General features: G+C 38.5%; 1 long non-coding RNA gene across 2 annotated transcripts in view; it reads right to left on the minus strand.

Moving 5' to 3' along the window:
- Window positions 1–25,294, minus strand: part of LOC125113519 (uncharacterized) — a 608,058-nt gene that overhangs the window by 523,175 nt on the left and 59,589 nt on the right. For both annotated transcript variants that reach the window (XR_007131482.1, XR_007131483.1), the window contains exons 4-5: window positions 1,954–2,331; window positions 443–605 (exon numbers count right to left, since the gene is read on the minus strand). This is a non-coding gene — a long non-coding RNA (uncharacterized LOC125113519). The remainder of the gene's footprint in view (window positions 1–442; window positions 606–1,953; window positions 2,332–25,294) is intronic.

Consider the following 25,294-nt stretch of genomic DNA (forward strand, 5'->3'; position numbering starts at 1 on the left):
ACAGTTTTTAAATGTATGTCAAATTTCTTTTGTGATCACCAAATTGAAAAATATTTCTAAACTCATTCCCTCGTGGTAACTGACAGTGACTTTAGTATTCTCAAATCTTCGATTCAAATATGTCAGAAATCTAAAGAAAAGCACTTCAGGATAAATTTCGTGAAGATGAAAAATTCTCATAGATTCAATTCATGCTAGTGGTTCAACGGTTCCTTGTTTCCCCAAATGGAATAAACATGAACTGGACTACATTACAACAAAAGTGATACAGGTACCTATGATGCTATACATGAAAAGTTACTGCAGGCATGGTCCCTCTGGAAAAGGCACCGTTGTTACATTGTTACAATAAAGAGAGGAGCTGCTCTTGAAAGAGAATGGAAAACTCTCCAAGTGATAATTTACAGTGTTTCTTCAAGGCATTGATCTAAATTATACTTACCTTAAAACCAATGAAATAGCAATGTTCATTAACCAAGTAAATGGCTGCCTGTGTGGCTTAATTTCAAGGTTGCTCCAGGCTCTCTTTTATAGAGTGTCATGATGCTTAGAATCCACAAAATCTGACCCATTCTTTGAGGCTTCCAGGAGGATCCTAGGAAATCCTGAAAAAGTTTTTAGGGAGAAAAGATGCAGTTTTGAGCTAGAAGAGATCCGAAGGTCATTATGCCTGATTTTGCCCCACTTACTCACTAGATAACCTCCAGCAACAAACTTCTATTTAAGGATCTTATAAATCAAAAATCATGAAAACTTTCTTAAGAAAGAAAGAATTTATTTTAGGGGAGTTCCCGCGGTGGCACAGAGGAAACGAATCTGACTAGGAACCATGAGGTTGAGGGTTCGATCCCTGGCCTTGAGGATCTGGCATTGCCATGAGCTGTGGTGTAGGTCACAGACACAGCTCAGATCTGTCATTGCTGTGGCTGTGGTGTAGGCCGGCAGCTACAGCTCTGATTCCATCCCTAGCCTGGGAACCTCAATATGCTGCAGAAGCGGCCCTAAAAGGACAAAAAGACAAAAAAAAAAAAAAAAAGAAAAGAAAAAGAAAAAGAAAAAAAAAAGAGAAGAAAAGAAAGAAAGAACGAATGAACTTATTTTAAATTCAATGAAATATCATAGAAAACCAAGAAAAATCACCAAGGCCAGAGACTGGATTGAATCCAAAGTCGTCTGGGGGAGCAGTCACTTTTTCATCATCTGTCCTCCCACCACGCCTTTCATCCTGGAGCGTTTCCTTTGTATGGCTCAGCCTCTCTCCTTCCACATGTTAAACATGGCCATAAATGGCAGCTCCCTCTTTAGGCTTATAGATCCTTAAATTAGTGACTCTCTGCTGGATTTTTTGGTTCCCTGTCCAGAGAGAGAATATTGGATGGTCGTAGTTAGTCTTTTCAGGCCAGACCATCCATTCATGTCGCTGGTCACTGGCAAGCAATGAATGGACTGATCTGACCCAGGGGTTCACCTTGACCCAGGACCTGCAGCCAGGGGAAGCATGGGCACATAGGTAGACGTCCATCAGAAAGAGGTCAGGGGTCAGGAGTCAAGGGGATGAAAGTCTCTAGTACACATTCTTTTTTTTTTTTTTTGTCTTTTTGCCATTTTTCTAGGGCCGCTCCCATGGCATATGGAGGTTCCCAGGCTAGGGGTCTAATCAGAGCTGTAGCCACTGGCCTATGCCACCACAGCAACTCGGGATCCGAGTGGCGTCTGCGACTCACACCAGAGCTCACGGCAACGCTGGATCCTTAACCCACTGGGCAAGGCCAGGGATCAAACCCACAACCTCATGGTTCCTAGTTGGATTCATTAACCACTGTGCCACGACGGGAACTCCACTAGTACACATTCTTCATCTCATTTTCCCTTCTGTTAACTATGGGCAAGCAATCTGTTCTGTAAATTTCCCTTGGGACTGAAGTACTTCAATGACGTTTTACTTATACAAACCTAGGATGACATATTGTCCTTGAGTGCTTTTCAGCAAATGCCAGCGACATAATTCATTGAATAGAGTTCACATCATTGATGGTGGCTGTCTCTGAATTTGATCGTCACTGCAGTGTCAGCCTGGGTAAGAGGTGGCTCCAGAAGACACGGACGCTCCCTGAACTCTGGGAGCACCTTCTTGGGACTAATTGATCTGTAGAACATTGTATGGTTTACCAAGTGCTCTGTCACACTGATGCCATCGTTTCCTGCGGCAGTCCACGGGGGCCGTACACGCAGTGGAGGCTTCCCTTCCGAGGCCTGTGTAACTATTTCTGTGGCATCTCTTTTGCCCCGAGGCCAGGCTTCTGCTCGCCAGCTCTACTGGTGCTTCTTTATCTTAAAGACAGAAAGTTGCTAGACATGTGATTCATGATCCAATTTTTTTTTTAATGATAAAAACTCCATAGGCAATCCCAGTGTTTACTGGAGGGAAACAATCAGAGTGGGGAAGCTCTGGGAAGTCAGGAGGCTGGAGAAGCAGTGGCCTAACCCTTAAGCAAAGGAGAAAACTGAAGAGATTAATATAGTTCAGAACCTATGATATGGTTTTCTGATGAGCCAAAGCTCAAGGGCTTGGTTATCTCTTACCCTTACTTCCTTATTTCAAACTTCTCCATATCTTCCACTATGGGGAAAAATCTTGGATAATTATTATCACATTTGTATCATCTCAGAGATTTAAAAAAAAAAATAGCCTGTAATCAGTCTTTCTACAGTTATCTCAAAGAAGCAGGTGCCCTGCAAAAGGCAGTAGTGTTAAAGGCCCATCCACAAATTATTGCTCTCCTATCCTGTGGGTTCTTCCTATTCAGAGAGAAAACATCACATATAATTGGACCAGTGAATTGCATCCAGGACTCACCTTTGAGCATGAATTTTAGGGAAACAGTATGAAAGCAATCTAATAGCAACTTGTGTTGGATGTGTTTCTTATCAGATTCTCAGTTTCCAGACTCATCAAATATTAAAGTTCTTGGAGCAAAAACCAACCCTCCAGAACCTGAAACATTTACTTGAAACTATACTCAGAATATAAAGAGCTAGGAGAGGAAAGAAAAACAAGTCGATAGAACCATGGTGTTCTGTTTCTCCCAGAATGTGTTCTGAAAGGGAAATACTGAGAGGCAGTCAGACAGAATCTTCTTAGTCAGTTTTTTGTTCTCCAGCCCCATAGACCAGCCCTGACTTTGTGCAAATGGTAGCGAGTGTTAAATTGCCACCCACTATGGGGAAACCATCCACCTTGGGGTCAGTACTAAAGGAAGCACGATCTCATACTGCCTCTGCCCTGAGATAACTGTGTGACTTGTGCTTCTTATTTAACCTCTTGATCTCTTCAAATAGGATCATACAGCAATAGCTGATCTGCTTACTTCAACAGAATGTTTAGTGTATAAAATAGGACCATATAGGAGTTCAGCTGGGCGCAGTGGGTTAAGGATCTGGCGTCGTCTCTGTGATGGTGCACGTTCAATCCCCAGCCCAGTGCAGTTGAGTTAAGGTTCCTGTGTTACCACAGCTGTGGCACATAGGTCAAAGCTGTGTCTCGGACTTGATCCCTGGCCTGAGAACTTCCATGTGCCATGGGTGCAACACACACACACACACGGATCATATAAGCAAACTATTTTGAAGAGCTAAGAACCGCTTTGCAAAATCAGAAAGGAAGTGAAGGTGATATATTTTTGCTCTGAACCCAAAGAGCAGCACTGTTTTTTTCTCTCAGCCCCTGAAAAGAAGCCCCAGTCTAAGTAATTTTCTTTGTTAGATATAAGCAGCTTGGGAAAGAATGTCCTGCCTGTGATGCATTCTGTCTCCACCACCCAACCCACCCCCTTAGACTTCTTCTGATGCTTTCCTCCACACACTTGAGGATTTCACTGTCATTTTCCTCAAACCCCTTTTGGATTCTGACTGCAGCCCAGTCCCAAAGTCAATGCCACATGTTGTAGGCTTTTGTTACAGGTAGCCATTTCCTATGGGATACATTTATATGGAGTCAAATTATAATGTCTATAATCCATTCCTTACATACACACACACACCTGAACTGGCAGAGGTTTATAAAAGCACCCCTTTTAAATAGCTAATGGGACCACTTAGGGTGATGATCAGTAGCTTCTAATTATTCCTGCTGAAGAAAAAAAAAAAAAAGTCCTTTAATGTTTTCATTTCTGCTGTCTACCTTTCCTAATACTAAAGATTTTGAATCCCTGACTCTGTTCTTCATGCCTCAGGAGCCCAGCAGCAGGACACCAGATTCAAATTTTAAGTATATCTGTCAGGTTTTAGTGTGCCTCTATGGCTGCACATATGCTGATAGGCTAAAAAAAGAGAAGTTTTAATCACAAACAATCGCTTTAACCATTTGGAAGAGATACTACCATTGTTTATATTTTGAAAAATCAGTACCTCTTTCAATATAAATAGGCAAACAAAAGCCAGATAACCAAATTCAAACCCTGATTCTGAATTTTTATTCAGACTGACATGTTAAGTGTTCAATACCACTGTAATTTCCATTGCAAGCAGATTATTTTTAAATGATTAATAAAAGTCTAAACATGGAAATTAAGAATAAAAATTAAGGAATTGCAAATACAAGTTTATTAAAAAAAAAATCTGTCCTTAAATCTTAATGGAATTTTTCAAAGAGGTCATCTAAAAATTTTAGAACTTCTAGCCTAAGTTTTAAGTAGAATAATCATTAAAGCCTAACTAACTTGATCATCTGCAGAAGTTAGAGCCTCTAAAATACGTGTCTTCTATATAGCAGACACTCAATAATCAAACAATCCTAGAAGTTCTCCTGTGGCTCGGCAGATTAAGGATCCAGTGTTGTCACTGCAGTAGCCGGGATTGCTGCTGTGGCGAGGGTTTGATTCCTGACCTGGAAACTTCTGTATGCTGGGGGCACAGCCAAAACAAACAAAAAAGCAAAAACCCAAAAACCAATGAACAAAAAAAGATAAACAATCCTAGAGTTGGACTGAACCTGGAAGATCATTTAAGAGTAAGAAATGAGATAGTCTGGGTGAAATGTATATGCAAGAGCCTAATACAGAAACTGCCAAGTTCTAGGCACTCAACAAATACTTGAATTGAATCTATTATTTCAACAGAGATATGGAAATTCATATATGCCTGTAAAATAGTTTCCCAAAGGTATACTGTATTGTAGGAATAATAAATCATTATAAATCAGATAGAACAGAAAAGTTTTGCACTTAACGCAGTGAACAGTTCAGGGTTCACAGTTTTCATCAAAGTTCACTTAAGACTTATAACCAAATAGCTCCACAGCCAAAATAGACAGAAATATAACAATGACCTTAAAACTGTCCAATGAGTCACTAGAGAAGTTCCTCAATTCTGGAACAGTTTTGCAAATATTTTTAAAAGAATAAATAAATTTGCTAAGATGTAAAATATAAATCAGCTTCAAGGAGGCGGATATAAATAATTTTAAAAAGAAATTAAATATGTGTCACCCAATTCACCACGAAATAACTTTTGAAAAACATGCAGAGGCTTTAAACATAAAAGGCTAAATCACACATTAAGATACCTTTGTGATAACTGAACATTTTATTTTTCACAATAAAATGCTAAACTATGAAGCATGGTTTCCTAGTAACAACAGTAATACTAGATAAATAAAATAGAATTCAGCTTCTAGCAATCAGCAACCATTCAGCTTCCAATGAGAGGTTGAAATCACATGGATGCTTGCTTTTTCATTTCCATTACCATAAAAATGGAAAAAAAATGGAATTGTAGAATTATTTTTTCAAAATTTGGAGGGGACATTGAAGTGGTGCCCCAGTGTTCCCTGGACAATCTTGGTCCTTTTGGCCAGTGTATAATTACAATCAACAGGGTTATCCTTACTCAGTGAGTGAAGGAGGCAGTTTCTTACATGGAATAAATTTTGAAGGCCAAGACCAGCCTCATCTATACTCGCTGATGTCTGAAATTCCACACTTGGAAAGAGTCTTTGTTTTGGTTTGTCTGGGGTTGGGCTTTTTGCCTTTTGTATAAGGATTCTGTCTTAAATTTTGAAAACTCAAATGTTCCAATATATACTCTGGTGTCCCAAGTATAAACCTTTCAACCAAATTAGATTCTGGACATGTGTAAGGATTGTACTAAGACAAAGAGGCAGAAACTGATAGATAGGAGGTACATGCAAATAACTCAACTTGGTAGCTGCTATTACTAAAAGGCTGCTCCATAATACCAAAGGAATTTAACACTCAAATTATAAGACACGATTTTTCTACTATACCTAAAAAAACAAATCTTTGATAGTCATAGCCAGTTATCTACCACCTATCACTAGCAGGGAACAAAAAGGTGAGCAAACAAATAATGCTGGAAAAACTCAGAAATATGATCTCTGAGAAATTTTATATTTATTGCTTTTGACATGTAGAAATGGGAAAAAATATCATATTTTCTACTAGGAAAATTATTGCTCCTGGGAAGTAATGATGTACCTATGTTGTTGTTTAAAACATATGTCACAGAGCATGGGCACCATTTGCTCATGTTTGAGAAGTCTTACTATTTATCTACCAGAAATCCATTCCTCTCCAAACATCTTCCTTCCCAGAAGATCCCTATTAGGAAGGATATTCTAATTCCCAGCTGAGGAATAAATGCTGAGCAGCCTATGCTAACAATAGTAACCCTTTGTCAGTGCCCAGCTTAGAAATGGGCATGTGGTGTAATTCTGATCAAAGAAACATAAGACAGAAGTCTACTGTGGAGACCCCTTCACTGATTTAAACACAAAAAGACTCAGAAAAAAATATCCTTTTGTACTAGAGAGTGTTTTGTCAAGGTGCAATCCCTGGAACTTCTGCAGCTGCTTTGTGACCAAGAAGAACCCTATCCTAAAGATGATTCAGTATACCAAAGATGGCAGGATATAAAGATGGAAAAACCTCCGATCCTTTATGTCAATGAGCTGCTGAATTAACCACCCCTTAAGCTGCTTTACTCCTGGGCTTCTTACATGTAAGATAATACATATTACATGTAAGAGTATATGTACTATTCAAGCCAACTGGGTATTATTCAGTTACAAGTTTTCTATTATTTGCTGTCAAAGAACAAATGCAAAGTTGCATTCTAACTACTACAGAACACAGATTTATCACAGCAATGCATTTGAGAGGTCTCTTGTAACACCTCTGTGGATTTGATGGAGAAATGTGGATTGAAGGATAATTAAACTTCATAGGTTAATAGATAGTTATATACAGGAGGTAAGTCTTCAGTAGCATGTCTCAGAGTTCATTTTGTCATTATTTTCACCAGATGAATATTTTTATCATCAATGAATAAATACACAGAAGACATGCAGATGACATAGCAGAGAGATATAACTAATATGCTAGATGACAGAATCAACACTCAAAATGTTTTTTTCCCTAGTAATGATACGACTGCCCAAAATTCCGACCTCAACATTCTCCTCACCTTTAATCCAACTGTCTGATCAGTGAAGCTTGTCCTCATCCCTTATTCCTGGGCATAGATAAACATATATCCAATCTCAGTTTGGCCCTTGTCCCTACCACTGTCATAGCTTTTACCACACCTTAATATACATTTATTCACTCATCTGTATATGTAAACTCCTGGAAAACAGAAACAATATCATCTTTACCTCTGTACCTTCAACCTCTGGTTTGGTTCTATTGGTAAAACGGATACATGTACGATAAGTATGAATGAACAATTAAGTTGATTGATTTAAAGAAACAGTTTTCACTTAGTTGAAGCTGAAGGATAAGGGTAAAAGAAACAAAATTGAAAAGTTAATGGAAACTATCCAAGACCAGGAAAAAATCTGAGTCCAGATCAAATACAACAAATTATTAAGAAACATTTTAGGAGGCTGTTTACTCTCCTAATTGAACCTCACTCTCCTTCATTTATAACTGGTTCATGTATGTATGTACACATGCACAAACACACAACATGACATTATAGATAGTCACAATGTTTCACAGTCTGAAAGACTTTCTTTGCAAGAGCACTAACTAGCTTGAATGATGCTTTAAACAACAATCACTGCACATTTGTGGTTACAGTAGAAATCACTGGTAGCCTCGACAGAGTAACTTTGAAACTCAGCCTCTCTGAAAAGTCCAGTGCCATGATGATGGCAATGTTGAATACTTGGAATTAAAATCTAATCTCTATATAATGTTCTCATTTTCAACAGACTGTTTAAAATATTTTACCTTCCGGACTTCCCGTGTGGCTCACAACATAACTACTTGGTGTTGCTTCTACAGTGGCTATGGCTCGACTGCTGGCTCAGGAACTTCCATATGCTGTGCGTGTGGCCACTTGTTTAAAAAAAAAAAGAAAAAAGAGAAAAAAAAATATTTTACCTTCCAATGCCTTTTCCAATGCCACTCTACATTCCCTTTTACTAGCTATGCGTGTAAATACATTAAAACTTGAGATGTAAGCTTTATGTTAATTCTTAACCATACACACCTAAATATCTATTACATGTTTTCTAGCAAATTTAATAATTCAAAATAAATCATAGGTATTAAGAACTAAAGAGATATATCCAGTTCTCTTGAGGGAAAAACAGAGATGCATTGTTTTCAGAGTATAAAGAGGAAGCCAGAGTTATGACCTATCAAGGCTTTGTTGGAACTCAAAGGCCCATTCACTGCAAGTCAAAAACTGGCTAATAAAACCACTGGCCAAATAATTTTTAAAAATAATAAGAGAGCTTTATTTTGTTATCACATCAAGGCTCCAGGTTAACGCCTCTACATGGACTAAGCTCTTGGTAAACATTCTTGAACCTCCTCATTTAGGTTGGATTGTAAAATCAAACTGAGAACTGATGTGAAAACGGAGTGCCTAAATTCATGTATGAGCCCTAGAGAAGACAAATTTAAATTATTACTTAGAATTTAGAAAATGTGACTACAAGCGAGTGGTTATTTTCATTGAAGCTTAAATGATCCAGTCAAAAGGTCACCAACCTTTATTCTCCTAGACCATAGTGATCACTGCCTCCTTCGGCTCTAAGAGAAAATTATTTATGAGAAATACAGTATTCAGAGATATCGAGGGTAATAGCTTCTCTATGATATGTCTTCTATGATGTATAGGAGATTTGCGCATTGTTTCAGTATGTTAAAAAGAAAAAGGGGAGTTCCCGCCTTGGCGCAGTGGAAACGAATCCAACTAGGAATCATGAGGTTGTGGGTTTGATCCCTGGCCTCGCTCAGTGGGTTAAGGATTTGGCCTTGCCGTGAGCTGCAGTGTAGGTTGCAGATGCAGCTTGGATCTGGCATTGCTGTGGCTCTGGCATAGACCAGCAGCAACAGCTCGGATTCGACCTCTAGCCTGGGAACCTCCATATGTCGCGGGTGCAGCCCTAAAAAGACAAAAAGACAAAAAAAATAAATAAATAAAACATAAAAAGAAAAAGGAAGAATGAACATTACATCAAACTACATGTATTTATGCATAATTAGGAAATATTTAAATACTGAATTTTAAAACTCTATTCAATAATAACTCACTGAGCACATGCTCTATGTATTGTCATATATTTTATGTTATGCATTGATTTTTTAAAAGTCACATTATCAAAGTCCTGCACTCAAAAAAAAATCTTATCATATCACCTTAAGGGAAGGATAAGTGAATGGCTAAGAGAAGCGGTTCTCAACATATTTTCAACCAGAAAATATTCAACATGAACTAATCACATCACATCTTTATGGACCTTGGGCCTGAGCCTGATACCAAAAGTAATAAGAATTTTGCAGAGCCTGGACGTGGATGAATGTATTTTCCATGCGGCAGTCAGTCCAGAGGGCAGAGGGCAGACCTTGGAGGTTTCAAAATGTTGGCTTAAATTTTGTGACATGTCTCATATCAAGAAGTGGGTCCCCCATCCCATGAATCTGGGTAGGCTTGTGACTGCTTCAATTAATAGATAGAGGGAAAGTGATACCATTTCGGAGGCTAGGTCAGAAAAGGCCATAATGTTTCTACCAGATTTTCTTTTGCATTCTTGCTCTTTGGATGTGTCATTTGAGGACACTTTCTGGGACCCCAGTGCTATGTTGTGACAAGCCAAGCTCACAGAAAGCTGGTCTGGTTGACAGGCCCCAGCTGACTCCTCCTTTTGAGTTATCCCAGTTGAGACGTATATAAGGGAGAGAAGAAGCCTCTAGATCAGTAATTCTCAAATTTTAGCAGGGCTTCAGTCACCTGAGGCCTTGTTTAAATATAGAGTCCAACTGCTAAAGCTGCTAATTCTATAGATCCAGGGTAGGACCAGATAATTTGCATTTCTAAGTTGCATGATGATATGGAGTCCACACTTTGAGATGCTGTAGATGACTAAAACCACCAACCACCAGTGATACCCCACTATCCTGGGACAGAAACAAGCCACCTGTGCTCTGCCCTGGCTGGACTCCTGGCCCACAAAATCTATGCAGAGAATCGATCCGCATTTGCCCATTTTGAGAAGGTACATTAGAACGAAAATGAGTAAAATGACATTCGTTATAAGAAACTTTTAATTCGCTCTAATTGATTTTAAAAGCACAGCATTCATAAACTTTAATGCCTTAATGATTGCCTTAATGATTAACGGCATGCAACACAGTTCAAAGTGATGACCAAACATCACTGCTTACTCCCCACATCCAGGAGTCTCGCTCCCATGCTTAAGAGCACGTGCTTTGGGATCAGTAGAGCCGGCACTGACTCTCACCTCTGCTGCTTACATGTTAACACCACATCTGATGAGGAAGGGGAGGAGCCTATGGAGTTTGTGTGCCTGGGTTTAAATCCACCTTCCAATTGCATGTGACCTGAAGCAGGATACTTAACTTTTGTTTCTCCATTTCTAGAATGGCCTGAGGATATTTCTAGGATCATTACATGAGAGAAATGCTCTTAAAACAGTGCATGGGACTGAGAAGTCACTCTGAAAATATCTTTCGAAATGTTACATATTCCTAGATAGGCTTTTTACCACTCTGAGGATTGTAGCTTTGTCTACAAAACCAGGATAACAATATTTACCTCATTAAAGTAATTGTTAGGATTAAATAGGAGATAAACAATGTGCTCAATAAATGGCAGCTAATTATTATTATTTCTTATTGCTATGAAACAGGATATTACCAGGGATAGAAAGCACAAACAAGTGCTACACCAATAAAGCAGTGCTTGTGTGTGGGGGTGAGACGACAGCAGTGCACAGCGTGTCTCAGCCTGGCACTGATCAAACAGTAAAGCAGTATGGATGTGTCACTGAAAGTTCAATGCAGAATCAAAGGGATTCCTGAAAGTCTGTTCACATTTGCTCTGAAGCAGGAGTAACAACTGCACTAAATCATCATAGATTCTGGCCACTGTCCTCTTAGTGTCAGATCCTGGCAATTGTGAATCAAGCAAGACATTTGTTGTTTCCAACCTCCAGCATCTCCTTTTTCTCTCCTTGGTACCCAAAGTACTGGTTCTGGGTACCATTCCCACTAGGCCTTGAGCTAACATCCAGTCCTTTTGAATATTAATCAATAACAAATATTTTAGCTAATAACTCTGAGACAATTCCTTTCATTAGTGAGGAAGGACTTTAAAAAGCAAAGAACCTTCAGGGCCCCGCAGAATAAATCTGTAGTAATGTAAAGATGGATGAAGAGACTGCCATTTTGAAGCAAGATTTTCTGAGTTCAGATAAATCACAGCAAAGAGGATTCTACTCTCCTCAAGGCTGGTCTATTGATTATAAATTTCACAAGCCATAAATATAGCTTTTTTTAAAAAAAAATCCTTATTTAAGATGTATTTCATTATTCTTATAACTAGAAAAGTGCTGGAAGGAAGTTTAGGTAAATAGTTTCTTTCTGAAAGGGAAGAATTTTCTAAGCATCTAGAAATAAAAGGGGAGTTCCCTTTATGGCTCAGCGGTTAACGAATCTAACTAGTATCCATGAGGATGCAGGTTCAATCCCTGACCTCACTCAATAGGTTGAGGATCCAGTGTGGCTGTGGCTGTGGCCAGCGGCTGCAGCTCTGATTTGACCCCGAGCCTGGGAACTTGCATATGCTGTGAGTGCAGCCCTAAAAAGGAAAAAAAAAAAAAAAGAAATAAAAGGAACTCCGCTTATTAGGAAACACTGTAAGTTAAATTAAAATGATAAATAACATCAATCATAAAGCATTTATATCCATAATATACAAATAATTCATATAAATCATGAAATAAAACCCAATAGAAATATAGTCTAAAAATATACACAGGTTATTTACCTTATTGGTAGAAAAATAATGGCAAATTTAAACTATACAGCAATTTTCCTTTTAGCACAGCAGGAAAGATTTTGAAATATGTGAATATTTTATGTTGGTGAATGTTCATTATGATAAAATTCTTATAGTCTCTCATAAAAGTGGTCTATTTTTTCTGGAAAACAATTTGGCTAAATAAATGAGAATGTACAAAAATGTTTTCAATCCTTGATCCTCAGAGCCCACTTCTAAAGAAATTTGGAAAATTTCCCAAGGAAATAAGGAGAATTTCAGTCAAAAGTTAAAGTACAAAGATAGTTACCATCACCTTATTTATAACAGCAAGATGTATAGAAAAACATATAATCATCATTAAATAGGATTAAATAGTTTTTGTATGTTTAGAAATAATATACAGTCATGTAAAAATTTCAAGTAGGTCTTAATGATTTGAGAAAATTCATCAACAAAAAATTACTGGAGAAAAAAAATCAAGATACAAAACAGGATTCATTGGGGATAGTTTTTGAATTGTTTTGGTAGTGGCTGTCTGGAGTGCTGCATTAAAAGATATTCTGAAAGAGCATCTGGGCTCAGTAGGAAAGAAGGCTGTGATCACTAATAGATGCCACGAGCATGAAAGCTGGAGAGCAGCCACACACAGGCACACATGCACTATCCCTGCCATCCTGGTAACATGGGCACTGTAGCCCCAATCATTTACCCGTGTATACATGTGCTGTGTGTGTGCGTGTGTGTGTGTGTGCGCGTATAAACTCACTTCACTGTAACCCCAGGATTATCTTCAGATCATGATCCTAGGATGATGTGATTTTGTTTCAAGTATTTTCATATTTTTCTAATTTTCTACATTATGCAAGTATTGGTTTTGTATTCATTTCTTTTTTAGATCTTCAAATTGTTCAAGTTTTTTTTTTTTTTTTTTTTAAACAGGATGTTAACTTTGCTCTCGAGAAAGGGGTAGGGGTTAGGGAATAAAAATACGGGCCAATAAATTTTAGAGAGATTTTTGTAGGTCCTTTCATTTCTTTTTCCAGGAGGATTATTAGAGTTAGGAATATCTTGCTTAGTACAGGTGAACTCTAAGTCTCTTCAAATTTGGTTATGAATAAGAATGTGACCTTTTGTCTTCTATGGAAATGCAAGCACTTGAAAAGATTTCTGTGAATGAGGTTTAAAAAAAAAAAAAGAATCAATTTTTGTCTGTAAAAATAGCCAAGGGCCTGGAAATAAGACTGCTTTTGAAAGTAACAGTCATGTGGCGAGCTTTATTTTAATAAAGCTCAATTAATGTTTTTTTTTTCCTAGTTTGTATACTGCTGAATCATGCCCACTCTTGAAACTGGTTCTGATATTTTCAAAGCTCCAATTTCTTTGCAGAAAGTAATTACCAGGTGAAGAAGCAAGTAAGTGTGGTTTTGTGGCTGAATTTCTTCCACCTCCTAAGGCTGAGTCTCAGAATTGGAAACCATCAGCTTCAGAGAGTCAGGGACAAAGGGCCCAGATGCAGCTCTCCCTTTAATTAGCTCTGTGACATGAGACAAGTCATTTTCTCTGTTCCCTTTCAGAATTTCCACATTTGTAATATGAAAATATTCTGCTACTGTCCTCCAGGGCATGATATGTGAGGACAAATTGAGTGAAAGATGCAGGATATATCACTCGACAGGAGGCCATCCTTCCTACTGGGTCTATATCCCAGATGACAGAGTACAAATCCCTCTGAAGGGGTTAACTGATAATTAGGATGTTAACCAGCAGCCAGGGAGTCAGTGATGTCTGAGTCTCTAAAAGTAAATTAAGTGAGACTGTCCCAAATTTTAGAAGTGGCCAGTGTCAGCAAGATACCCAGCACTGACCCCTGGGAGCTTTGCGTGAGGCTATCTGGCTATAGCTTCCCACAGCCTCACCCAGTTCTCTCCAAACTAAAATCCATCAAGACAATCACATGTTGCCTTTTATTAATTTGCATTCAACCACAGCTGAGTGGATTTGTGGCCTCGCTGATGTCTGCACTTCTCTGCTCCTTCAATATACAGCTAGGAATGCAGATATGTGTTCAGATAAAATTAACTACTGGTACCAAGAGTGCGAACACTCTCTGAGAGCTAGTTATTGGTTAGAGTCTATATAACCAGTGTCTTCTTGAGGAAAACCTAAGGATGCCAAGCCTACTCCAAAACCTAAGTCAGGACCACCATTGCATCATGGCACAGCTCCCTTCATCTTCTCTTCCTCACTGACTTCTATATCCCTAGTAGCTTTAACAAACACTTATCCCACGTCAGCACTGGGTTACTCAAGAAGGGGCAAACCAGCAACATGACAGGAGTTCCCATGGGCTGCATTATATCACTTTTGGAATTACCCATACTTCCAAATCACAGACTTTTAGCAACTCATCTAAACTCAAATACCCTAAAGCATGAAGAGCCTCACTTTGCATTCATTTAAATTTTTGACAAAATGTATAAGCTCGATAATTTCACTTTATATATAAAATGTTGTAATCACATTAAAACTACATTTTACTTCTCCTTGTTGGACAGGCAGAAAGTTTTTCTTTGAAGAGATTTAAAATTTTTCAATATGAATACCCATCAAAATACATACATGTAAGAAACCATGTCATGTGGCATGTTTTATAAAATTAGATACTGCCAAAACTTGATTCTCTGTTCCACGGGTAACTATTTCTTTGTGATTAAAGTTTAATAATGTCATCACTATTAAGTGAAAAGAAAAAGAAACTTATTCAAAGTAAGGCATCTTTTTTAAATGTTTAAATGTTATCTGTGTATGTGTATCTTTAGAAAGAAAACACATTTCATGGGCTTTACTTGATTCTCACATTTTGTTTGACAGAAGTGACATGTATCTTGTTGTGCAGTTTTCTAACCAGCAGACATCATTATTCATAAATGGAAAGATAAAACCTAAGTCTTACCTTTCTTTTATTTTTTTCTCTTAGCTCCTAGATATTACTATAATTTCTTGGTGGCGGCAGGGAGCCAAATCCTAAATCATCCTAAGACCAAGTCACGAGTCATTCAAAAATCGTTTTGATTTACAATGGTCACACTGTTATTTTCCTCTGTGGTATGATTCTGTACTTGCAACAAGGCAGGAGAACCTGAGTAAGGGATTAAACCTCTATCCCAGGTGCCAGTGTGGTGTCAGTTAAGCTCAAGGATCAGTAGGAAGGTAAGCATAATTGGCAGCAGGCTTCTGAGTCCCCAGAAGACACAGACACAAGGTTACAAACTAGCGTCAGGGACATAGAGGGGATAAACAGAAAGGCACAGGAACGGAGACCCTCTGGGCTTCAGTGGCACGGATGCTTTATGGGACTGGCTTAGTCTGGTGGAAACCATCTCCCCCCCCTCAGACTGGCAGCTTCTCGGTTGAAGTAGGACAGTGTGCAACACCTTGGTATCTGCATAGAATAGGTAGGCCTTCTTTTCCCGTGTGGGCAAACAGCCACTCTTTGTAAGATGCTTCCTTTGTAGGAGACATGGGGACACTGGAGGCAGCTTGAAGGAATCTCCTACCTGATTTCTCTGTTCCATTCCCTTTTTTGATCAGACCTAACATTTTTGGAGTGACTATAAAGGCATTATTATAAATAATAATAATTGGATAACAGAGTCAATGATTTAGGAAATAGGTTAAAGGGAGTATGGGACAAATCACACAATATTCCTTCATTTATCCTATATACATATCTATGTGTAATCTTTCAAAACCAGCATTTAGTGAGAATCTACTATGTACCAGATCAAAGGGCATTTGATGTGGTAGAAGAGATGGACGTGTTAACAAAAATGTATTTCCATAGTATGTGGTGACTGCAACCTTAGAGATGATAACAAGATATAAACAAACACACAAGAACTGAGTAATCAGATCTAACCAGGAGGTTTGAGAAAGCTCCCCAGAGTGAACTTTGAGCTGAGTCTTTATGTTGAATAGAGAGCTTGATTTGAAGAAGAGGGTGGAACAGAACTCTAGGCAGAGAAAAAGGTCTGTTCCAAGTTGCAGAAGAGTGGGGCAGTAATGATGTACTCTGGACCAAGCAGTTCAACACGGAGGGTAGAATGCCGTGTGGCTAGAAAAGGAGAGTCTGTCGGCCGATCTAAGCCTTTGGACTACTTTATGTAAACAATGGATAGCTGCTGAATAATTAAAGAAGGACCAGTCTGCAGATTAAAATGAGTACTCCGGAGACAAAGAAGTTGCTAGACTGAATGGGATACAGACTTGAAGCTAGTTAAGTAGGCAATTGTTAAAGTTCCTATGGGGGATGTTGGTGGTCAGAGAAGACTTTAGACTAAAAGGTGATTTCAAAAGGAAAAGCATTAGATCTTTAAGTTCCAATATGTGTTGTTCTAAAGCTGAGTGCTATACGGGGTTCAGAGAAAGAGAATAATGATTCTAGAGATGCTGGGATGCAACCTTCAAAAGGAGAAAAGAGGAGAGGCAGGGAAGGTGGGATGCACATGTAAAGGCATTTACTGCCTTATGTGTAATTGGAAATGCTGTCCTTTACCTGGATCTAAAACTTACCACCATAGCTTGAAATAACTAAACTATTACAATGGCTTAAATTGGAAATAAATGTAGCAACATATTCTGGTGTTGAAGAAAGAGAAATGGAAAGAAAAGAAAGAAAAATTCATTTTATATAGCTCATCTTCTATTGCTGAGGTTCAAGTTCTGCTGTTGGGGTACCTAATGGGACTAAATCTCTCTGTTCTCAGATCACCTTAGCTGCAAAGGCTCAGATGTGACCAGTCTCAGAGGCAGTGAGGATTAATCAGCAGCTCCCTTCCCTGTTGTTCCTCCAGGGACCAGAATAAGCATGAGATCTTTAAACAAACATTCTCACCCCCCAAACTGTCTCCTCCAGAGACCTTGGGGGTTGGGGGGATGTGCTTGGGCTGTGGGATGGAAATCCTGTGAAATCAGGTTGTTATGATCATTATACAACTACAGATGTGATAAATTCATTTGAGTAAAAAAAAAAAAATTCTCACAATCTACCATGCCCTTGCCCTCAGGAATCTTTTGACATCCTTAGGCAACAATCTCTCAAAAAGTCATTGTGTTCTGATTCCCTACCCCCACCTCCTTGGATCCAGCTTTATATGCTCAAACAGAAAGAGGTCTTACGTTAACTTTCTCCATCTGTATCTGGAAGAATGAACTAGGTCCTCTCCAGCCTGCCGATCCCCTTTAGATCTGTAGTTTAGGAAGCTCCTTCTGGATGCTGAGTGGAGGATGAATTGGAGAGAAACAAGAGCAAAGAGCAAGCAGTGGTTGCCTGAACTAGCTAGTGGCTACAGTGATGAAGAAAAAAAAACAAATCTGACAGCCACTGATCGGAATTTCTGGGGATGTTTGAAAGTGGGTTATGAGGGAGAGAGAAGAGTCAAGGAAAACTTCCAGGCCCTTGATCTAAGTAATCGGGTAGGTGGTAGTTCCGTTTACTGAGTTAGGTGTCATATAATGCTGGAAGCTTAATGGTAGACCCCGTGAAGCTGAACTACCCAGGAGGCCTTTAAGTACAGATGTCTAGTAGTTTGGATGTTTGTGTTTGGAGGTCAAAAGAAAAATCCGCTCTGGATAAAATGATGCCGGTATCATCAGCATATAGATATTGATGCCAGGACCTCCCTGGGACAGTAAGTTGGGCACAAATAACCAGAGCTCAGAGCAAGCCTATATTTTTAAAAAATTAAAGAAATGAAGCCATTGGAGAAGACTAGGAAATTCTACAGGAAAGGGAGGAAGGAGACAAATCAGCAGAGTGACATTCCCAGAAGGAAACATACAAGAAGGAGAGTGTTGTTACTGCTATAAAATCGTGCTGAAGAGTGAAGTAAGATAATTACTGAAAAGCGTTCATTAGCTTTCAGGACCTTGAAGGTACTGGTGACCTTGGAGAGCGCAGTTTCCATGAAGTGGCAGAAAAGAAATTATGTACAGTGCCTTGTGGAGAAAGAGCAAAAGATTAAAAGGAGAGAGCAATTACAGAAACGTAGTCACTGAAGTTTGCCTGTGACGGGAGACGCGCCGTGGAGCCGGTCACGCAATAAAGATAGGGTGTGACTGAGAAGATGCCACGTAACAGACACGATCGGAGAGTCGGTCTAAGGCAGCCGTGCCTCCCAATATGAACAAAGGTGCCTCAGCCCAATAACAGTGGGGCACAAAGGAAGGAAGAGTAAAGGGTGACTGTGCAGGGGTTGGGCAACTGCAAAACAAGCCCCAACATGTCAGGGGAGTCAGGAGAGAAGAGATCAAATTCTCGCTCTGGCACTAACTAGTTTCCTCCTCTGTGAATGGGACTAAACCTTACTTTTTTGAGACAATCTGTACCAATGTGTACTTGCCATCTAGTAAAAAGTTATCACACATTAATTTCTCTTTTTTTTTCTTCTTTTGCAGGTTAAAACAAAGCACCAAGGAGACTTTAACAGTGGAATATATATCTGTTAAATATAGAGACCTCACATAAGAAAGAATTTTTACATTTTCCTATTTAAAATGCACTAAGCTTCTGTCCTGTAATTACGTCAACACTGTATATTTTACACCACTTTAAATTTGTTCTGTTGTTTCATTTTTGTCTCACAACAACTCTGTGAGGGAAGTGGAGCAAGTATTATTACCCCTTGTTAAAGATAAAGAAATTGGGGGATGCCGAGGTTAGGGAACCACCCACCCTCAGTGGTTAGCAGTGAAGGCTGGACCAGTGCTGATACCTGGAGTTGGAGCCTGTAATATAGATAACAGCTAACTACAGTCTCAGTAGCACATCTAGAATAATATTTAAGTGGGAAATTATTTGGTACTTATTCCTGAATTTTCAGAAATGAAGACATTAAATTTTATTCAGCTGAATTCAGAATTTTCAGAAATGAAGACATTAAATTTTATTCAGCTGAATTCATATCATCCCTACAATAACGAATTCCCTGGGATTGAATCCTCTTGGCCTCTGAGACTGACCAAGTGGTTGCCTTTAAAGCCAAGGGGACCCAGGAGCAGAGTTTAGTCCTAGTAACCCAGCACCAGGGCAAAGGGCTGCTGCCACCAGAAGCAGCAGCAGCAGCAGCAGCAGCAGCAGCAGCAGCAGCAGCAGCAGCAGCAGCAGCAGCAGCAGCAGCAGCGGTAGTGATAACAGTACAGGGGAGAACTCCATTTCATCACATATCAAAAAAAAAAAAAAAAGACATTTGGGAAATTATGAGAGAAAACATGAGACTGGATAGACAGACCCAGGGGACACAATTTCAGGAATTTCAGAGGAAAAAACTTACAGTTTGAGAAGAGGCAGTAAGTATGCACAAAAAAAGAAAAATGAGTTCCCATTGTGGCTCAGTGGTTAATGAACCACTAACATCCATGAGGACACGGGTTCAATCACTGGCCTCACTCACTGGGTTAAGGATCCGGCGTTGCTGTAAGCTGTGGTGTAGGTCGCAAACGTGGCTCAGATCCGGCGTTGCTGTGGCTGTGGTGTAGGCCGGCAGCTGTAGCTCCTATTAGACCCCTCGCCTGGGAACCTCCATATGCTGTGAGTGCAGCTCTAAAAAAAAAAGGAAAGAAAAAAGAAAGGAAGAATAATGTCCCCGAGTTGATGGAAGAAGATAGATTTGAAGGGCTCCAAGCAGGGACACCTTTGGCACATGCAGATACAATTTCAGAACTTATAAAAAAAAGTGAAAAATGCTTACAAGAGTTTTGTGGGGAAAAAAGTCCAAAACCAATCATCAGAAAAGCTTCGCTTCTCATTTATATACAACAGAGGGACGCAGAATGTGACAGACCACTATCACCTGAGAGAAAAACAGAACTCAAGAATCCTAAAGTCATCCAAGACACCATCTACCAGCCAGGTTAAAGGAAAAATATTTGCCAAAAAGCAGTAATTCAGAGAACTCCCACGAGAAGAGTACTGGAGATAAACCTACAACCGGAGAGCAAATTAATAATTAAGACCAAATTAATAAGACCTCAGGAAAAGGAAAGATGAAGATGAAAGGAACTTCAATGATGGTTTAATCTTGCAACATGCATATTTAAATTTCAGTAGATAATAAATGGGAGTGGGCAAAATATACTCTAAAGATTCTTGAAATAAAACAGTTACGCTCGAAGGGAAAAGCTAATAAAAGTTTGGAAAGTAAAATATAATATGCATAGGAAAAGCCCTTTAACCTCCAAAGTCAAAGAAATACAAATAGAGTAACAATCACTTCAGTATTCTTATTACTTAAAATGATAATATCTATTGAGGTATGGGATGCTATAAAAAAGGATTTTCAACCAAATTGGTAATGCTATGTAGCGTAACAACTTGTATATATATTAATTTTTATTGAGGTATCATTGACATATAGCATTATATTATTTTCGGGTGTATCACATAATGATTCAGTATTTGTATATATTGTGAAATGATCATCACAATAAATCCACCTTATGTAGTTACAAAATTTTTTTCTTTTTAAGAGAATTTTTAAGATTTACTCTCAAAGCAATTTTCAAATATGCAATATAGTATTACTAACTATAGTCACCATGCTGCACAGCACATCCTCATGAACCATTTATTTTATAACTTGAATTTTGTACCTTTGACCTCCTTCACCCATTTCTCTCATTCTCTACTCTCCTCCCTCTGGCAACCACCAGTCTGTTCTCTTTATCCATGAGCTTGGAGTTTTTTTTTAATTTTCCTTCTTTCTTTTCTTTTTTTTTTTTGGTGGGGGGGCTCACATATAAATAAGATCACATAGTATTTGTCCATCATGTTGTCTATGACATATATAAATATCACACCTTCTTTACCCATTCATTCATTGATGGACATTTAGGTTGTATCCAAGACCTGGCTATTATAAATAATGCTACAATGAACATGTGGCTGCATATATATTTTTAGTTAGTGTTTTGTTTTCTCTGGATACTCAGAAATGGAAGTGCTAGATCATGGTAGTTTTAGTTTTAGGGTTTTTTTGAGGAAACACCACACTGTTTTTCACAGTGGCTGCACCATTACATCCCCACAAAGACTGCACACGGGCTACCTTTCCTCCACATCCTCACCATCACTCGCTATTTATCTTTTTGATAATAGCCATCCCAACAGATGTGATGTGATATCTCACTGCAATTTAAATTTGCATTTTCCTGATGATTAGTGAATTTAAGCATCCTTCCATGTACTTGTTGGCCATCTGCTTGTCTTCTTTGGAAAATGTCTGCCCATTTTTTAATCAGTTTATTTGGTTTTTTGCTATTGAGTTGTGTAAGTTCTTCACATATTTGGGATATTAATCCCTCATCAGATAAATAATTTGCCACTATTTTCTCCCATTCAGTAGATGGGCTTTTCATTTCATCAGTGTGGGTAATTTGCTTTGCCATTTAGTTTGCTAGATAGTTTAGCTTTAGTTTGATGTAGTCCCTCTCATTCACTGTCAGTTGTGTTGTCTTTGCTTTCGGTATCAGTTCCAAAAAATCACAACCCAGACCAATGCTAAGGAGCTGACTGCTGATATTTTCTTACAGGAGTTTTATAGTTTCAAGTCTTACATTCAAGTCTTTAATCCATTTTGAGTTAATTTTTCTGTATGGTGTAAGATAGTGGTCCAGTCTCATTCTGTGGCATATGGCCCAAAACCATTTATTGAAGAAACTGTCATTTTCCCATGACACATGCTTGGCTCCTTTGTCATAAATTAATTAACATATAAGCAGGGGTTTATTTCTGGGCTCTTTATTCTGTTCCATTGATCTATGTGTCTCCTTCATGCCAATACCATATTCTTTTGATTGACTGCATTGAATCTGTAGACTGCTTTGGCTAGTAGCATGGACACTTTAACAATGTTAATTCATTCAATCTATGAGTACAGTATATCTTTCTATTTATTTGTGTCTTCTTTAACTTCTTTCATTAATGTCTTATCATTTTCAGTGTACAAATCTTTCACCTCCCTGGTTACATTTATTCTTATATATCTTGTTCTTCTTGATGCAATTGTAAATAACATTTTTTTAAGATTTTTATTTTTTCTATTATAGTTGATTTACAATGTTCCAATGATTTCTGCTGCACAGCAAGCATTGTTTTTTAAATTATTCTTTTGATAGTTCATTATGACTGTAGAGAAACGCAACAGATTTTTGCATATTGATTTTGTACCCTTCAAACTTAGTAAATTGATTTATTAGTTCTAATAGTTTTTTGATGGAATCTTCAGGATTTTCCAAATCTAATATCATGTCATCTGTGAGTGAGTGATAGTTTTACTTCTTACTTTGCAATTTGGATACCATCTATTTCTTGTTCTTGCCTAATCACTCTTGGCAGGGTTTCTAGAACTACACTGAATAAAGTATAGTAGGCATCTTGTTTTATTCTTGACCTTATAGGAAAAGCTTTCAGCTTTTCACTATTGATTTTTAATTACACATCTTAGGCCCCACAATAACACTGCTAGGAAACAAAAATTTCCAGTATATATAAGAATATGATAACACAACATTCTTTTAGTGGCAAAGATGGAATCACTTATTTGGGCATAGGTGAATAAAGCACAGTTCATCTACAACATGCATCCCTTAAAAAGATGAGTCTGAACTATATCTTTATCAATTGATTTGGACTGATTTCCAAGATATGCAGTAAATGAGAAAAGCGTAACAAAGCTACCTATAGTAGGCTATCTTTTTCTTAAAATGAAAGTGACTCTCCTAAAACCCTGATTACTATATATATATGTATATATTGTGTGTATGTTTTCTTTCAGTTCCTCTAGGCCTCTTTACATGATGTTCTCCACCTGAAATACTCATCCCTCCAATTCGCTCCTTTTATCAAGTTCTAATCCCTCTTCCTATGCTCACGACTTCAGTCTGCTTTTTCAGGAAACCTCCCTAGTCCTCTAGCTGAAGTTAGGTCCCCTTCTCATTCGCTTCCTTATATAGTCTCTCTCTCTTTCACAGCTCTCATGCCTGTTATAACAATTATTTTGTTTACCCTTCCCACTAAGGTAAGCTTTGTGCAACCAGCTTCATTCACCCCAACTTCTTGCATAGCTCCTAACATATATTAGGGGTTCAAAGCTCAATTAACATTGAATGAATGGATGATTTCCCTGTAACTTCTCAAGGACATACATTACATTTACTTCCTATGTAACTTCTTACATAACTAGAGTGAAGTCTAGGATCTATTGCCTCAGTAGGAACCACTTACTGAATGAAAATATGAACAGACGAGAGTGAGCATCATAGTTATAATACATGAAAGGTCTAACCACCTCTTGTAGTAGACTTAGATAATATTCAAGGTACTAAGCCACATACGGCTTTTAAGGGAGTTGGAGCTAGTCAATAAGATTTTTATGGATATATTTTATTTAATAAAGTCTGACTTGAGACAAATTGATCATATCAACTTTTCCTCTATTGACCATAGGAGTATTGGGGGATGAGCATACTTATAATGAGAGCTTTTGCTGAAGAGATGGGTTACCCAGCCCTATGTAGTTTGTGACCACACATCCCCATCCCCACCTGCAGTTGCTTAGATGAGGCATCAACATCAACACAAACATTTTTGATTCTCCTCTTACATTTGAAATTGAGAAACTGAGAGATTCTAGAGCCAAAAGATCATAGAATATCAGGGGCAAATCATTGTTATGGCAAGGCAAAACCAACAAGCATATGTGAGAGAACAAAGAAGCCCATGCATAGCAGAGAGAAGCAGATAGACAGAACAGGCATGCAAGGATAATAGATTATCCAGCACCATAATATATGGAGAGAGCAATCTCATTTATCTATCTACCCATTCAAATAGTTGCTGAACCTACTAAAATCCCCGCATTACCACATGTGCTAAAGATTCAACAGCAAAGGGAAAAATAAAAGCCCATGTCTTCCTAGGATCGAGTCTTATAAAAAGGACTGAGATGAACTGATTATGATGAAATGTCACTCCAGTGTAAATGTCAGGATGCTACGGGAACGTAAAACTGGGGAACCCAACCCTGCCTAGCCTTCAGGCAGACTCTTTAGTTTCAATCCCTTTGTGGCCCAGCTATATCTCATTTCCTGTCTTTTGATACCTAATGAGATTCTTCTTTATCCCTTTCAGGATAAGGTTTTTTTTCACTTGAGGCAGCACACTGGACATCAGACACATTCTGCCTGCCGCCTTTTTGCAGCGTTGTTGTTTTAGGATCTATCCTTTCCCTTTCTGCTGGGACGGGGGAGGTGTGTGTGGGTGTGGCACACAACCTACCTTGGGTGACTTAGAATCCTTTTGTGGAGACTGATAGGAGAACTGACTGTCTCTGCCCTTATGAGATCTTAAGCACAAAGGGACTTATAAGGTTGGAGCTGTTGAGACCATTCTTGCCACCATTCAGAGGAGGTTTGGCTAAGCATGAAGACAACACAGAGGACAGCAGAGCCAAGAGATACTGAAATGGATGAAGATTCCTGGTGACATCTTTTTCAGCATCGCTAAGGCTTTCTAGTTACATGAGCCAATAAATTCTTTTTTTTTTTTCTCTTCTTTTTAAGTTAAATGAATTGCCTTCAGTCACAACTAAAAAGAATCCTCCTTATTCAGTATTAGTTATTCTGGAAAAATGTCTGTTCCATGAACAAATAATCCTTGATCAAGATGGTTTACTGGGGTGGGTGGTGGGAGGACAAAATTGGCTTTCCTTGTCTTTCCTTTAGTCTTTCCCAGGTTGTAATAACTTGTTTGCATAGTACAGTGTTACTTGTATGTATTACTTGTTTGTAATACTCGTTTGCTATTTTTGTGAAGTGGGTATTGTTATCCCCATCTTGCAGTGGTGTCCTAAGGTTGATCAGGTGCAAAGTGATTGATTTGGAACCTGGAATATCATTCTGGCACCGATGCACACTTCTGATT

This window comes from Phacochoerus africanus, chromosome 13, assembly GCF_016906955.1.
Source record: "Phacochoerus africanus isolate WHEZ1 chromosome 13, ROS_Pafr_v1, whole genome shotgun sequence".
In the NCBI taxonomy this organism is placed as follows: domain Eukaryota; kingdom Metazoa; phylum Chordata; class Mammalia; order Artiodactyla; family Suidae; genus Phacochoerus; species Phacochoerus africanus.